This window comes from Pristiophorus japonicus, chromosome 3 (assembly GCF_044704955.1).
Source record: "Pristiophorus japonicus isolate sPriJap1 chromosome 3, sPriJap1.hap1, whole genome shotgun sequence".
In the NCBI taxonomy this organism is placed as follows: Eukaryota; Metazoa; Chordata; class Chondrichthyes; family Pristiophoridae; genus Pristiophorus; species Pristiophorus japonicus.
In genome coordinates, this window is record NC_091979.1 from 43,626,625 (window position 1) to 43,643,816 (window position 17,192).

At 46.0% G+C, this 17,192-nt stretch overlaps 1 long non-coding RNA gene across 1 annotated transcript in view; it reads right to left on the bottom strand.

Moving 5' to 3' along the window:
* LOC139259716 (uncharacterized) overlaps positions 1–13,422 on the bottom strand; it is a 128,059-nt gene extending 114,637 nt beyond the window's left edge. Inside the window, exons 1-2 of the long non-coding RNA XR_011592638.1 lie at positions 13,134–13,422; positions 12,129–12,188 (exon numbers count right to left, since the gene is read on the bottom strand). This is a non-coding gene — a long non-coding RNA (uncharacterized lncRNA). The remainder of the gene's footprint in view (positions 1–12,128; positions 12,189–13,133) is intronic.
* Between the last annotated feature and the right edge of the window lie 3,770 nt (positions 13,423–17,192).

Sequence of the window (17,192 nt, forward strand, 5' to 3'; positions counted from 1 at the left end):
CTAGGGGGATCAAGGGGTATGGCGAGAAAGCAGGAATGGGGTACTGATGTTGCATGTTCAGCCATAAACTCATTGAATGGCGGTGCAGGCTCGAAGTGCCAAATGGCCTACTCCTGCACCTATTTTCTATGTTTCTATGACACATTGGCTCTGATCATACATAGTCGAGTCTACATTATTTACTACCTTTATATTGTTAGCATGTTTATTGAGTTGGCCACACGGCAGGTGAAGGGTACAGAGACAGATAGGGGGTGGGTGACCAACAGGAATATCAGTGGAAGGAAGATAGTGGAGGGGTCCCCTGCGATTAACCCCCTGCAAAGCAGATACACCGCTTTGGGTACTGTTGAGGGTGATGACTCATCAGGGGAGAGCAGCAGCAGCCAAGTTCTTGGGTGGCTCTGCTGCACAGCAGGGCAGGAAAAAGAGTGGGAGAGCTGTAGTGGTAGGGGATTCTATTGTAAGGAGAATAGATAGACGTTTCTACAGCAGCAACCGAGACTCCGGATGGTACGTTGCCTCCCTGGTGCAAGGGTCAAAGATGTCTCGGAGCGGGTACAGGGCATTTTGAAGGGGAAGGGTGAACAGCCAGTTGTCGTGGTACATATAGGTACCAACAATATAGGTAAAAAAATGGATGAGGTCCTACAAAACGAATTTAGGGAACTAAGAGTTAAATTAAAAAGTAGGACCTCAAAAGTAGTAATCTCAGGATTGCTACCAGTGCCACGTGCTAGTCAGAGTAGGAATCGCAGGATAGCTCAGATGAATACGTGGCTTGAGGAGTGGTGCACAAGGGAGGGATTCAAATTCCTGGGACATTGGAACTGGTTCTGGGAGAGGTTGGACCAGTACAAACTGCACGGTCTGCACCTGGGCAGGACCGGAACCAATGTCCTAGGGGGAGTGTTTGCTAGTGCTGTTGGGGAGGGGTTAAACTAATATGGTAGGGGATGGGAATCTATGCAGGGAGACAGAGGGAAGTAGAATGGGGGCAGAAGCAAAAGATAGAAAGAAGAAAAGTAAAAGTGGAGGGCAGAGAAACCCAAGGCAAAAAGCAAAAAGGGCCACATTACAGCCAAATTCTAAAGGGGCAAAGTGTTAAAAAGACAAGCCTGCAGGCTCTGTGCCTCAATGCGAGAAGTATTCATAATAAGGTGGACAAATTAACTGCGCAGATAGCAGTTAACGGATATGATGTAATTGGCATCACGGAGACATGGCTCCAGGGTGACCAAGGCTGGGAACTCAACATCCAGGGGTATTCAACATTTAGGAAGGATAGACAGAAAGGAAAAGGAGGTGGGGTGGTGATGCTGGTTAAAGAGCAAATTAACGCAACAGTAAGGAAGGACATTAGCTTGGATGATGTGGAATCGGTATGGGTGAAGCTACGGAATACCAAAGGGCAGAAAACGCTAGTGGGAGTTGTGTACAGACCACCAAACAGTAGCAGTGAAGTTGGGGACCACAGCAAACAAGAAATTAGGGATGCGTGCAATAAAGGTACAGCAGTTATCATGGGCGACTTTCATCTACATATTGATTGGGCAAACCAAACTGGTAGCAATGCATTGGAGGAGGATTTCCTGGAGTGTATTCGGGATGGTTTTCTCGACCGATTTGTCGAGGAACCAACTAGAGGGCTGGCCATCCTAGACTGGGTGATGTGTAATGAGAAAGGACTAATTAGCAATCTTGTTGTGCGAGGCCGCTTGGGGAAGAGTGACCATAATATGGTAGAATTCTTTATTAAGATGGAGAGTGACACAGTTAATTCAGAGACGAGGGTCCTGAACTTAAGGAAAGGTAACTTCGATGGTATGAGACGTGAATTGGCTAGAATGGACTGGCAAATTATACTTAAAGGTTGACGGTGGATAGGCAATGGAAAACATTTAAAGATCACATGGATGAACTTCAACAATTGTACATCCCTGTCTTGAGTAAAAATAAAACAGGGAAGGTGGCTCAACCATGCCTAACAAGGGAAATTAAGGATAATGTTAAATCCAAGGAAGAGGCATATAAATTGGCCAAAAAAAGCAGCAAACCTGAGGACTGGGAGAATTTTATAATACAGCAGAGTAGGACAAAGGGTTTAATTAGGAGGGGGAAAATAGAATATGAGAGGAAACTTGCTGGGAACATAAAAACTGACTGTAAAAGCTTCTATAGATATGTAAAGAGAAAAAGATTAGTGAAAACAAACGTTGGTCCCTTGCAGTCAGATTCAGGTGAATTTATAATGGGGAACAAAGAAATGGCATACCAGTTAAACAAATACTTTGGTTCTGTCTTCACCAAGGAAGACACAAATAACCTTCCGGAAATACTAGGGGACCGAGAGTCTAGTGAGAAGGAGGAATTGAAGGAAATCCTTATTGGGCGGGAAATTGTGTTAGGGAAATTGACGGTATTGAAGGCCGACAAATCCCCGGGGCCTGATAGTTTGCATCACAGAGTACTTAAGGAAGTAGCCCTAGAAATAGTGGATGCATTGGTGATCATTTTCCAACAGTCTATCGACTCTGTATCGGTTCCTATGGACTGTAGGGTAGCCAATGTAACTCTTTTTAAGAAAGGAGGGAGAGAGAAAACGGGTAATTATAGACCGGTTAGCCTGACATCATAGTGGGGAAAATGTTGGAATCAATTATTAAAGATGAAATAGCAGCACATTTGGAAAGCAGTGATGGGATCGGTCCAAGTCAGCATGGATTTATGAAAGGGAAATCCTGCTTGACAGATCTTCTGGAATTTTTTGAGGATGTAACTGGTAGAGTGAACAAGGGAGAACCAGTTGATGTGGTGTATTTGGACTTTCAAAAGGCTTTTGACAAGGTCCCACACAAGAGATTGGTGTGCAAAATTAAAGCACATGGTATTGGGGATAATGTACTGACGTGGATCGCGAACTGGTTGGCAGACAGGAAGCACAGATAAACGGGTATTTTTCAGAATGGCAGGTAGTGGCTAGTGGGGTGCCGCAGGGCTCAGTGCTGGGACCCCAGCTATTTACAATATACATTAATGATTTGGATGAGGGAATTGAGTGTAATATCTCCAAGTTTGCAGATGACACTAAGCTGGGTGGCGGTGTGAGCTGTGAGGAGGACTCTAAAAGGCTGCAGGGGGACTTGGACAAGTTAGGTGAGTGGGCAAACGTATGGCAGATGCAGTATAGTGTGGATAAGTGTGAGGTTATCCACTTTGGTGGCAAAAACACGAAGGCAGAATATTATCTGAATGGCGGCAGATTAAGAAAAGGGGAGGTGCAACGAGACCTGGATGTCATGGTACATCAGTCATTGAAAGTTGGCATGCAGGTACAACAGGTGGTGAAGAAGTCAAATGGCATGTTGGCCTTCATAGCTAGGGGATTCGAGTATAGGAGCAGGGAGGTCTTACTTTAATTGCACAGGGCCTTGGTGGGGCCTCACCTGGAATATTGTGTTCAGTTTTGGTCTCCTAATCTGAGGAGACCAAAACTTGCTATTGAGGGAGTGCAGCGAAGGTTCACCAGACTGATTCCCGGGATGGCAGGACTGACATATGAGGAGAGACTGGATCGACTGGGCCTGTATTCATTGGAGTTTAGAAGGATGAGAGGGGAATCTCATCGAAACATATAAAATTCTGATGGGACTGGACAAGTTAGATGCTGGAAGAATGTTCCTGATGTTGGGGAAGTCCAGAACCAGGGGACATAGTCTAAGGATAAGGGGAAAGCCATTTAGGACTGAGATGAGGAGAAACTTCTTCACTCAGACTTGTTAACCTGTGGAATTCCCTACCGCAGAGAGTTGTTGATGCTAGTTCATTGGATATATTCAAGAGGTAGTTAGATAAGGCCCTTATGACTAAAGGGATCAAAGGGTATGGAGAGAAAGCAGGAAAGGGGTACTGAGGTGAATGATCAGCCATGACCTTATTGAATGGTGGTGCAGGCTCGAAGGGCGGAATGGCCTACTCCTGCACCTATTTTCTATGTTTCTATTACAGCATTTGCATCACTTTTTTGTATCATGGTCTCACCATACATGGTTACATTAGTCATTTTGAACTTTCAATCATAATCATCAGACATTAGAAGCTTGTTCTTAACCTTACTTACACAAGCATTCCTTTCATTTTTCACGTCAGTTACTCCGGCACCACAATTCCTCGATACATTATCATACCTGCACCCGTTATCTGCATTTTTAGCGTTAAACTCCTTGTCATCTTTCAGTTGAAACTGTCCCTTTAAATTTTTTTGGTTACCGGTCTCCTTTAAGAGAGCCTTCCAAGACGATTCGCCGCTCAGTGCCTCGTGTCACTCCTCCAATGCTGCCGCTCGTGGTCTGGTCGCAGCCATTTTGATTGTAGGTTCTCCTCCTCATGGTGCAGCCGCCATCTTCTGGCTCTCCTTCAGATAGGCTGTGGTGATCTTTTCTTCCTCAGGTTCTGCCATGGACGTCGGGAATCCACTTTTCTCGACGATATTCGTCTCTTGGAGTCCTGCCCAGGCCCAAAAGGTGAAATTTGGACTTTCGGTCCTGGATATCTCGCCAAGGTGTTGTGAAGTCGTCGCCGCGCAGTCGAGCTGGACGGTGGGATCTCTAGATGCAGCGATGGATCCGTGTTCGGGCCTGTGTGGGATGTCGATTGCTGGAGCCCGGAGGCCATTGCCACTTCGACCGACTTGGCCCGGTTTCATCCAATTTGTTCCCAGCACCGTGGGACCATCACCGGCAACGATCCACAGGAAGAGTTTTTTCATCACGCTGCCCTGGGAGACTTGGACATCCATGCTGCCAACGACTGGGATTTTACCTTCGGTATAGGTGAGCAGCTTCGCTTGGACAGGAGACAGTTTTGGTCGATTGGCGGGATTTATCCATATTTTTTCAAAGGTCGTTTGGCACATCAAAGACTGGCTTGCCCCGTGTCGATCTCCATTGAAACTGGAATTCCGTCGATGTCTACTTCCATCTTCCACGGAGATCTTTCGGTGGAGCCGGTATAAATTCCATACTCTTCTTCCAGAGGTTGAGCAGCTTCATCTTCATTTGTGTCGGAGCCCCGGTGATCAGCCAACTCTTCAGTGACGCAGTGAGTAAAGCCTTTTCTGCACATTCTCTGAAGGTGCCCTTTCTCTTTGCAGCCTTTGCATGTATAGTCTTTGTAGCAGCACTGGTGGTTTCCTCCACAGCGTCAGCACGGGGCCAGCAGGTTTGCCCCATGTGGCGGACTCAGGGTTGCGGGACTCGGGGCAGCATTTCTGCCTTTAGAAGTAGCCATTCGGTGCACTGCGTTTGTCGGTTTGGAGTCCTGTGTCAGTATTTGCCTGGAGTCGCCGACCGAAATCATAGAAACATAGACATAGAAACATAGAAAATAGGTTCAGGAGTAGGCCATTCGGCCCTTCTAGCCTGCACCGCCATTCAATGAGTTCATGGCTGAACATGCAACTTCAGTACCCCATTCCTGCTTTCTCACCATACCCCTTGATTCCCCTAGTAGTAAGGACGTCATCTAACTCCTTTTTGAATATATTTAGTGAATTGGCCTCAACAACTTTCTGTGGTAGAGAATTCCACAGGTTCACCACTCTCTGGGTGAAGAAATTCCTCCTCATCTCAGTCCTAAATGGCTTCCCCCTTATCCTTAGACTGTGTCCCCTGGTTCTGGACTTCCCCAACATTGGGAACATTCTTCCTGCATCTAACCTGTCTAACCCCGTCAGAATTTTAAACGTTTCTATGAGGTCCCCTCTCATTCTTCTGAACTCCAGTGAATACAAGCCCAGTTGATCCAGTCTTTCTTGATAGGTCAGTCCCGCCATCCCGGGAATCAGTCTGGTGAACCTTCGCTGCACTCCCTCAATAGCAAGAATGTCCTTCCTCAGGTTAGGAGACCAAAACTGTACACAATACTCCAGGTGTGGCCTCACCAAGGCCCTGTACAATTGTAGCAACACCTCCCTGCCCTTGTACTCAAATCCCCTCGCTATGCAGGCCAACATGCCATTTGCTTTCTTAACCGCCTGCTGTACCTGCATGCCAACCTTCAATGACTGATGTACCATGACACCCAGGTCTCGTTGCACCTCTCCTTTTCCTAATCTGTCACCATTCAGATAATAGTCTGTCTCTCTGTTTTTACCACCAAAGTGGATAACCTCACATTTATCCACATTATACTTCATCTGCCATGCATTTGCCCACTCGCCTAACCTATCCAAGTCGCTCTGCAGCCTCATAGAATCCTCCTTGCAGCTCACACTGCCACCCAACTTAGTGTCATCCGCAAATTTGGAGATACTACATTTAATCCCCTCGTCTAAATCATTAATGTACAGTGTAAACAGCTGGGGCCCCAGCACAGAACCTTGCGGTACCCCACTAGTCACTGCCTGCCATTCTGAAAAGTCCCCATTTACTCCTACTCTTTGCTTCCTGTCTGACAACCAGTTCTCAATCCATGTCAGCACACTACCCCCAATCCCATGTGCTTTAACTTTGCACATTAATCTCTTGTGTGGGACCTTGTCGAAAGCCTTCTGAAAGTCCAAATATACCACATCGACTGGTTCTCCCTTGTCCACTCTACTGGAAACATCCTCAAAAAATTCCAGAAGATTTGTCAAGCATGATTTCCCTTTCACAAATCCATGCTGACTTGGACCTATCATATTACCTCTTTCCAAATGCACTGCGATGACATCTTTAATAATTGATTCCATCATTTTATCCACTACCGATGTCAGGCTGACCGGTCTGTAATTCCCTGTTTTCTCTCTCCCTCCTTTTTTAAAAAGTGGGGTTACATTGGCTACCCTCCACTCCATAGGAACTGATCCAGAGTCAATGGAATGTTGGAAAATGACTGTCAATGCATCCACTATTTCCAAGGCCACCTCCTTAAGTACTCTGGGATGCAGTCCATCAGGCCCTGGGGATTTATCGGCCTTCAATCCCATCAATTTCCCCAACACAATTTCCCGACTAATAAGGATTTCCCTCAGTTCCTCCTCCTTACTAGACCCTCCGACCCCTTTTATATCCGGAAGGTTGTTTGTGTCCTCCTCAGTGAATACCGAACCAAAGTACTTGTTCAATTGGTCCGCCATTTCTTTGTTCCCCGTTATGACTTCCCCTGCTTCTGACTGCAGGGGACCTACGTTTGTCTTTACTAACCTTTTTCTCTTTACATATCTATAGAAACTTTTGCAATCCGTCTTAATGTTCCCTGCAAGCTTCTTCTCGTACTCCATTTTCCCTGCCCTAATCAAACCCTTTGTCCTCCTCTGCTGAGTTCTAAATTTCTCCCAGTCCCCGGGTTCTCTGCTATTTCTGGCCAATTTGTATGCCACTTCCTTGGCTTTAATGCTATCCCTGATTTCCCTTGATAGCCACGGTTGAGCCACCTTCCCTTTTTTATTTTTACGACAGACAGGAATGTACAATTGTTGTAGTTCATCCATGCGGTCTCTAAATGTCTGCCATTGCCCATCCACAGTCAACCCCTTCAGTATCATTCGCCAATCTATCCTAGCCAATTCACGCCTCATACCTTCAAAGTTACCCTTCTTTAAGTTCTGGACCATGGTCTCTGAATTAACTGTTTCATTCTCCATCCTAATGCAGAATTCCACCATATTATGGTCACTCTTCCCCAAGGGGCCTCGCACAACGAGATTGCTAATTAATCCTCTCTCATTACACAACACCCAGTCTAAGATGGCCTTCCCCCTAGTTGGTTCCTCGACATATTGGTCTAAAAAACCATCCCTTATGCACTCCAGGAAATCCTCCTCTACCGTATTGCTTCCAGTTTGGTTAACCCAATCTATGTGCATATTAAAGTCACCCATTATAACTGCTGCACCTTTATTGCACGCACCCCTAATTTCATGTTTGATGCCCTCCCCAACATCACTACTACTGTTTGGAGGTCTGTACACAACTCCCACTAACGTTTTTTGTCCTTTGGTATTCTGCAGCTCTACCCATATAGATTCCACATCATCCAAGCTAATGTCCTTCCGAACTATTGCCTTAATTTGCTCCTTAACCAGCAATGCTACCCCACCTCCTTTTCCTTTTATTCTATCTTTCCTGAATGTTGAATACCCCTGGATGTTGAGTTCCCAGCCCTGATCATCCTGGAGCCACGTCTCCGTAATCCCAATCACATCATATTTGTTAACATCTATTTGCACAGTTAATTCATCCACTTTATTGCGGATACTCCTTGCATTAAGACACAAAGCCTTCAGGCTTGTTCTTTTAACACCCTTTGTCCTTTTAGAATCATGTCGGCCTGGCTCACTTTAATTGCTTTCTGCAGGGGGACTGTGATGTCCGCAGAGAGCAATTTGTGGAGGAGGCCCTCGTGGCCGATTCCTATGACAAATATGTCCCTTAGTGCTTCATTAAGGTGGTCGCCAAAATCACACGTTCCAGCCAATCTTCTTTAATGTGCAGCATACTTAGCAATTTCTTGGCCTTCGGGTCGCCGGTAAGTGCAGAACCGGTGCCTGGCTGTGAGGATGCTTTCTTTTGGTTTTATTTGCTCCTGTGTTACAAGTTCCTCATAGCTCTTGGATGTTGTCTTCTCCGGGGCTAGTAAGTTCCTGATGAGACAGTGGATGGTGGGCCCACAACTGCTAAGCAAGATGGCCCAGCGCTTGTTCGGTAGTGTAGCCAGTCGGTGTGTCCCCATCCAGGTTGTTGGCTATGAAGAAATATTCCAATCTTTCTACAAAAGCGTCCCAATCTTCCCTATCGGTGAATTGTTGAAAGTTGCTGAGATTCGACATGCTGTGCGTGTAGTTCGTGACCTCGTTGGCAGTTATTATGTATGTAGGCACTTGTTAATGACTCCACCAGGCAAGGATATGATACTTAAACTGTGTAGACTGTAGTCCTTTATTTGCAGCTCCTCAAGTGAGTATACCTAGAGGTGAGCTCCCTTTTATACTGGGTTACCTGCAGTGTGCAGGTAACCCTTAGGTCTCCAGCAGCAGCACCCTCTGGTGTACAGGTAAGGTGTGTACACTGTAAAGGTACATTCAGTGTTACAGACATCATATAACAATACAAGCATGCATACATAACAACAAGACCATGTTCTAAGCATTCCATTAGGAGGAGGATACCATTGATGTTGTTTTTTCCTACCCCTTCCCTGCCAGTCACACCTCTCCAGAGGTCCGAGTTCTTTCCAACTCTGGCAACAAAGTCGCAGAGAAGAATCAGTTTGTCGTTCGTTGAGACTGGGGACAGGGATTATTCAAGGCTGGAGTAGAATTCCTCTTTGGCCTCATCCGTAGCTATCAGGGTTGTGTACGCACTGATGACTGTAGCATATTGGTTCTGGGTTAGAGTCAGCCGAAGGATCATGAGGCATTCGTTTATCCCGTAAGGGGAATTTCTAAGATGCCAAACTAGCTCATTTGAAGCCAACCCCATGGAGATGCTGTTCTTCTTCTGGTTTGCTTTCCAGGAGGTATATCCATTACCTTGTTCCTTGAGCTGACCTCCTGCCCACCGTGTCTCGTTTAGGGCAGCGATGTCGATGTCGAAGTGTCCGAGTTCCTGGGCAATGATAACAGTATGACGTTCCGATCTGTCGCTGTTGGGGTTGTCCATGAGGGTCCTGATGTTCCAGGTACCGAACTTCATTTTAAGGGTTGGAAGATGCCTTGTGTGTGAATTCTTTTAATATGGAGTGGCCGTTGCATACCACACGAACTTGACAGAGCAAGGTCTTTGTCCAATGACAAGGGGATCCAAAACAATTGGAGACCAAGCTCTGTTGCATGGGCCAAGCACACCCACACACACAAAATCCTACTGACTGCCTCCCTCCACCCCTCACTCAGGTCCTCTCTTCCTGGTTTTCAGGGATCATAGCGTAGGTGAGTGCATTATTCTTGGAGCAGCTTGCGAATTTGTCTATAAAATACTGACATTGTACCCCGGGCCCCACGACTCCAGCATGCTGCTCTCCATGTGCAGGCTCTGTTGCGCTTTTTCCGTTCTCTCTCCAGCAACTCACGCTTTGGTTGTTTGTTCTTTACTAATGACCACGCGTATTCTGGTCTCGTGTCCCGACCTCCCTGCTTGACCATGCTGTACCTTCCCTGGGTCCCAACCTCACTGTTGGCCTCGGCCTCCCGACCTCGCTGTTGGCCCATGCTGTACCTTATCTGGGTCCTAACCTCGTTGCTGGTCCGTGCCGTACCTTCCCTGGGTCCCGACCTCGTTGCTGGTCCGTGCCGTACCTTCCCTGGGTCCTGACCTTGTTGCTGGCCTCTCCAACTCAGTGATTCGGCTCAGTGTCTTAATCCGATGGCATCAGGCGGCGAGCAAGCCGGTAAAAAAAACAGCATCAGGGGCTGTGAGAATTGGCGATATTTTACAACCGGCGTGGGAGGAAACGGTGAAAATAATCCCGGGGACCGGGAGAGGGAGCGGTGATTTCCATGGCCACCATTACACCCGTGCTGAGTTTGAGGCCAGAAACAAGTATACAAACTTGCACATTCAGTTTTATATTTTGTACACCATAGCTTCCCCAAAGGGCTGGAGATGATGTGTACTGACTGAATATTGAATTGGTCCAATATTGTATTGAGTTCCTCTTTCTTTGTGGAAACCAGATGCCCCGATTGACTTTTCAATCTGTTCTGTTTTATTCCATCCCCAGAAATGTGATGTTTCACGGTGACAGCCTTCCCATATTTAGCAGGTTTAAAAGCATCAGGTCCTCAGTTTCTCAAGGTTATTGAAATATCTGCAGAATTTTGACCATTTTTTACAAATCCTTTTATAAAGTAGCCTCTATTGGTGGCAGTAGCTTTCCCATCAAGCCCTACAATGAGGGCCGTCAGTACAGCACTCTTTCCGCTTCCATTGTTTCCAACAACAACTTTTATTTATATAGGGCCTTTAACATAGTAAAACGTCCCAAGGCACTTCACAGCAGTTAGCCAGATAAATTTGACACCGAGCCACAAAGGAAGAAATTACGACAGATGACCAAAAGCTTGGATAAAGAGGTAGGTTTTAAGAAGCATCTTAAAGGAGGAAAGAGAGCTAGAGAGGTGGAGACGTTTAGAGAGGGAGTTCCAGTGCTTAGGGCCCAAGCAGCTGAAGGCACGGCCACCGATGGTGGAGCAGTTATAATCAGGGATGCTCAACAGGGCAGAATTTGAGGAGCACAGACATCTCGTGGGGTTGTGAAGCTGAAAGAGATTTGAGATCGGGAGGGGCGAGGCCATGGAGGGATTTGTAAACACAGATGAGAATTTTGAAATCGTGGTGTTGCTTAAACCAGGAGCCAACGTAGGTCAGCGAGTACAGGGTGATGGGTGATCATGACTTAATGCGAGTTAGGACACGGGCTGCCAAGTTTTGGATAACCTCAAGTTTATGTAGTATAGAATGTGGGAGGCCAGCCAGGAGTGTGTTGGAGTAGTCAAGTCTAGAGTAACAAAGTCATGGATGAGGGTTTCTGCAGCAGAAGAGCTGAAGCAGGGGCGGGCAATGTTAGAGATGGAAATTGACGGTTTTAGTTATGTCGCAGGCATGTGGCCGGAAGCATCTTTTAGGGTCAAAAATGACGCCTACATTGTGAACAGTCTGGTTTAGCCTCAGTTAGATGCTAGGGAGAGGGATGGAGTCAGGGAACACAATTTGTGGCAGGGACAAAAGTCAATGGATTTGGTCTTCCCAATATTTAATTGGAGAAAATTTCTGCTCATCCAGTACTGGATGTTGGACAATCAGTCAGGCAATTTAGAGACCATGAAATTCCACATCTGCAGCCTACAATTTACATACCGTTACAATTAAAAATTGGAAATTCCTGGCCTGGTGTGTGGAAATACCCAATATTCGTGACCAACATGCTCCAGGACTTCCCACTGCATCGGTTTCGAAGTGTGGAGGCCAGAACACTCAGTAACATGAGACGTACCAGCATCTTAAAAGGCATAAATGTGACCCCCTTGGGAGGGGGAGATGACAAGAGGTGGTGGAGGTTTCTGCCTGTGTGCAACAGCGGGTGTCCAAGATGTAGTTGCATTGGCCCCTGCCAGTCCCATGAAAATAAAGAGCCTTCTCTCTTACCTAACATAATCTGATGAGGTCAGCGCTGAAGGGCATCGAGCAGGCAGGATCTTGACGTAACTGCTGGGAACAAATTCAACATGGTTGCCATTTTGCCTGAAATAGTGACACTTCAATTGCTGAATTCCAAAATGTCCTGTTTTTAGCTAAAGCAAAAGCTGTATTACTTTGTTATTCTTCAAAAATGATTAAAGTCTGTCCATTCTGAAGGAGCAGTGAAACTTTAGGAAGGATGGTATAGCCTTCCTTCAGACTTGGTAAACCTAATATTCTTCTCACGTAACTGCCTTAATCTGTACACAACAAAGTCTAGCTTGAAAAGTGAAAATCATAACTGATTTAAAAAAATTAGTTTCACCAGCACTTCTAAGCTCAAATAATTTTTGGTATATATTAAAAGACAGTAATATTTACATCCACAGCTCATTTCAGGGTCAAATATGACACCTAGGCTGTGAACAGTCTGGTTTAGCCTCAGTTAAATGCTAGGGAGAGGGATGGAATCAGGGAATACAATTTGTGGCAGAGACCAAAGAATGGCTTTGTTCTCCCCAATATTTGGAGAAAATTTCTGCTCATCCAGTACTGGATGTCAGACAATCAGTCAGACAAGTTAGAGATCCTGAAAGGGTCGAGAGACGTGGTGGAGAGGGTGTCGTCAGCTTACATGTGGAAACTGACTCAAGTGTTTTCGGACAATATCGCCAAGGGGCAGCATATCAATGAAAAATAGGAGTGGGCCAAGGATAGATTCTTGGGTGACACCAGAGGTACCGATGTGGGAGTGGGAAGAGAAGCTATTGCAGGAAATTTTCTGGCTACGATTAGATAGTTAAGAACGGAACCAGGGAGTGTAGTCACACTCAGCTGGATGATAGTGGAGAGACGTTGGAGGAGGATTGAGTGGTCAACCGTGTCAAAGGCTCGAAAGTTTACATTGGGTCCAAACTTAAATCGTCAAAGGCAAGCATGGCACATACAATGTTTCAATTATTCCTACATCACCTTCATTCAAAAGTGAGTTGGGAAGGCTGTCTCCACTTTGTCCACCAGTTGTTGCAGTTTTACCCATCACTCTTGTTGGCTTCTTCTGTATCACTTTCCTTTATATTTTTAGTTTTGATTCTCTTTGTGGGTTGCGTTCCTTCAGAAATTTCTTCTTTACTTTTTGACCTGCTCAACGGCCGGACACGTGCCCGCCGCGCTCACCCTCGGTCCCAAACCGCCCAAACTCAGTTCAAACTGCTCTGCCGCTGTGCGCACGCGAGGCTCAAACTGCCGCCCTCGCGCTTGGCTTGGCTTGGCTTCGGGCTGGCAGTGACGGTCATGCGCACTGAGACCCGCCACACCCCGAGCGGCAGCTCGGCAGCCCAAGCTGCGCATGTCTGAGACCGGCTTGACTTATGTTAAACTCCTGCGGTCCCTCCCTTTAGTGTGTTTAACTGCCAGCAACAGAGAAAGGGGATATATTTCACCTACCTCCTTCCTCAAACTGTCTCGCTGTATCCCGTCTGACAGGTTGAACATTCACGTCTGCTTTCCCAGGATCCAGGTTTACCTGATGTTTGGATATTTCCAGAAACTTATTAGTGACGTCAAGAAAAAAATACATAAATACGGAGTTAAATGAGAAGGTGTCAGCCGAACAGCTTCAAGCAGCAGTCAGGAGGTCAGGACTGAGCAGAGAGGGAGGCGGAAGGCGGAAGGCGGAACGCGGAACCACGAACCACAGGCTGACATTTTTCCTTTTAGCACTCTGTCAATCGCTGGAAGCAAAGGCCAGGAAATTCCACATCTGCAGCCTGCGATTTACATACCGTTACAATTAAAAATTGGAAATTCCTGGCCTGGTGTGTGGAAATACCCAATATTCATGACCGACATGCAGCAGGACTTCCCGCTTCATCGATCTCGAAGTGTGGAGACCAGAACGCCCAGTAATATGAGATGTACCAGCATCCTAAAAGGCATAAATGTGACCCCCCTTGAGAGGGGGAGATGACAAGAGGTGGTGGAGGTTTTTGCCTGTGTGGAACAGCGGGTGTCCAAGATGTAGCATTGGCTCCTGCCAGCCCCATGAAAATAAAGTGCCTTCTCTCTTATCCAACATATTCTGACGAGGGCAGCGCTGAAGGGCATCGAGCAGGCAGGATCTTGACGTAACTACTGGGAACAAATTCAACATGGTTGCCATTTTGCCTGAAATAGTGACGCTTCAATTGCTGAATTCCAAAATTTCCTGTTTTTATCTAAAGCAAAAGCTGTATTACTTTGTTATTCTTCTTCAAAAATGATTAAAGTCTGTCCATTCTGAAGGAGCAGTGAAACTTTAGGAAGGATAGTATAGTCTTCCTTCAGACTTGGTAAACCTAATATTCTTCTCAGGTAACTGCCTTAATCTGTATACAACAAAGACTAGCTTCAAAAGTGAAAATCCTAAATGGTTTAAAAAAAATTAGTTTCACCAGCATTTCTAAGCTCAAATAATTTTTGCTATATGTATTAAAAAACAGTAATATTTACATCCACAACTTGAGAGAGATATATGGGTAGAAATTGGACTTTGTTGTATTGGTTTTACAGGCATAATACGGGCGCCATGGATCATATCTTCAGGGACCAATGTCGTGCACCCTACCATTCCAGGAACACCTGAAATGCATCCAACCCAAAATTGGTTTGGATTTTTTTGCAGGCATCCACTCCAAAGAGGCTTTAGGCCCATCAGAGAAACTGGGCTGTTCTGAGTGGAGAAAGCGTCGGGCTTACTCCACTCAAATTTCCCAGACGTGGATGTGGCCTAGCAAAGGCTGGTATCAAGGAGGTATTTTTTTAATTCCTGTGGAACCAGGAGGAACAGGAGTGCTTCGCCAGTTCTATAGCACTCCTGACATCCACTGCCAGCCGCGAATTCCCCCCCTCTCCACATCCGCTGCCCCCTGCCCCAGGCATTATCTGTGGGCAGAGATGGACAAACAGCCTGTGGAGGCAAGACAGCTGCCGGTAGCTCAACCAATTTGTTGACATGAAGTCCGAAGCCAAGACTTATTTTTACCTCATGATCTACCAAACATAAATTAACTTGAGCAGCAATTTTCTGAGGAAGCCCTGGTGATGGGGAACCTTACCCCTCGACAGTGCGGTTTGGGAACTTATGGGCAGCGCACCCATGATTTTTCAATCCTCTCTTCACCAAGTCTCTTCAGCAGCATATGCTGGAAAATCACTCCCCCATCCCCCTCCCCCACCCGACACATGGGTACCGCTTTTTAAAAAATGACTCACAGCAATATCTAAAGTTTAACTCCACAAGGTTTTTGCGGTATGGGCAGAAATACCATTATTGTGCCATCACAAAATACATTTTATATCTTTTGATGTATTAATTTTTATGCAGCACCAAGATGAGTTTAGAGGATCCCACACACAAGATACAAATGGAATATTTGCCATAAATTGTTGAATATTATATACACTGGATAATATTCACCCCTTTCTCCCCACTTTTTTTCTCCCCTTTCTCCAACTTATAGGAAAAATGTTAATATTTCAGATAGATTTTAGCATCAGTGCATTTTTTAAACAATGCAGTTAGGGCTGCCTGATAGGGTGGTGGAAAGAAAGACTTGCATTTATATAGTGCCTTTCACGATCACCGGACGTCTCAAAGCGCTTTACAGCCAATTAAGTACTTTTTTGGAGTGTAGTCACTGTTGTAATGTAGGAAATGCTATAGCCAATTAGCACCCACAAGCAACAGTCTGTTTTTGTTATGTTGATTGAGGGATATATATTGGCCAGCATACCGGAGATAATTCCCCTGCTCTTCTTCGAAATAGTGCCATGGGATCTTTTATACCCACCTAAGAGCGCAGACGGAGCCTCGGTTTAACGTCTAATCTGAAAAACAGCCTCCGACAGTTAAGCACTCCCCAGGAATGTCAGCATAGATTTATGCATTCCCTAGAGTGGAACATGAACCCACAACCTTCTAGACTCAGAGGTGAGTGTGCTACCCACTGAACCACTGGATACTGATTCAATAGTATCCTTAAAAAGGGAATTGGATAAATACTTGAGGGAGAAAAAAGTTGCAGGGATTATGGGGAAGGAGCAGGGGAGTGGGACTAACTGGATTACTCTTTGAACAGTTGAAGTGGACTCGATGGGTTGAATGGCCTCCTTCTTTGCTGCACTATTCTATAAAGATACATTCTAAATTTCTGCAGTTCAAGACTGCATACAACAACTTGTGATGGTTTGTTGAGCTACCACAGAAAAACTGATGAAAGCAACATTTCAAAGCAGCCGAGAGAAACAGAACGCAAAATTTTTCAGGTCAGAGAGGGCAAAAAGCCCTATTTCCACATGGGATGGAAGGAGCGAGTTTACACTGGCCCTTTAAATTTCAGGGTGGGTGTGAACAGATCTCTGTCTGACCCCCCCTCCCCCCAATTCAAGCAGGCGTGTCGAGGGAGTTTCAGAAAATTCCACATTAGGTGAGAGCTGACGCAAGTCCTGCTGAGACCCGTAAAAAGTCTCCAATCCTTTACTAGGCAAAGGTAATCGATCCAGGAGGATCAATTTCCTTCCCCATGAGGTCCGATAGATCCATTGGGAGCAGAAGAGGTGAAGAATAGGGGCTACAAATTCAGTATAGCCCGATTTGAGGCAGTGACTCAACTTTGGCGCCGGGCAAAGTTTACCGCCTCCAACTGGGTTATTCACTTCTAGCACCCCAAGAGGGGAGTGGAGCGTTAAGGGAAGCGTTCCACACCCCCCCTTAGGGTGCTAACCCTGATTCCTGGGGTGCTATCGCGGGAGCGCTGCTGAAGTTGGTGCTAGGTGTAGTGTATGTTAGGCACCTTTAGTAATGACTCCACGAGACGAGACATGGTATGATATTTAAACTCTGCAGAGCTGGAGTCCTTTATTTGCAGCTCCTGCATGCCGACAACAAGCTGTGTGTTCCTTTTTATACTGGGTGCAGGTAACCCTTAGGTCTCCAGCAGCAACACCCTCTGGTGTACAGGCAAGGTGTGTACAGTGTAAAGGTACATTCAG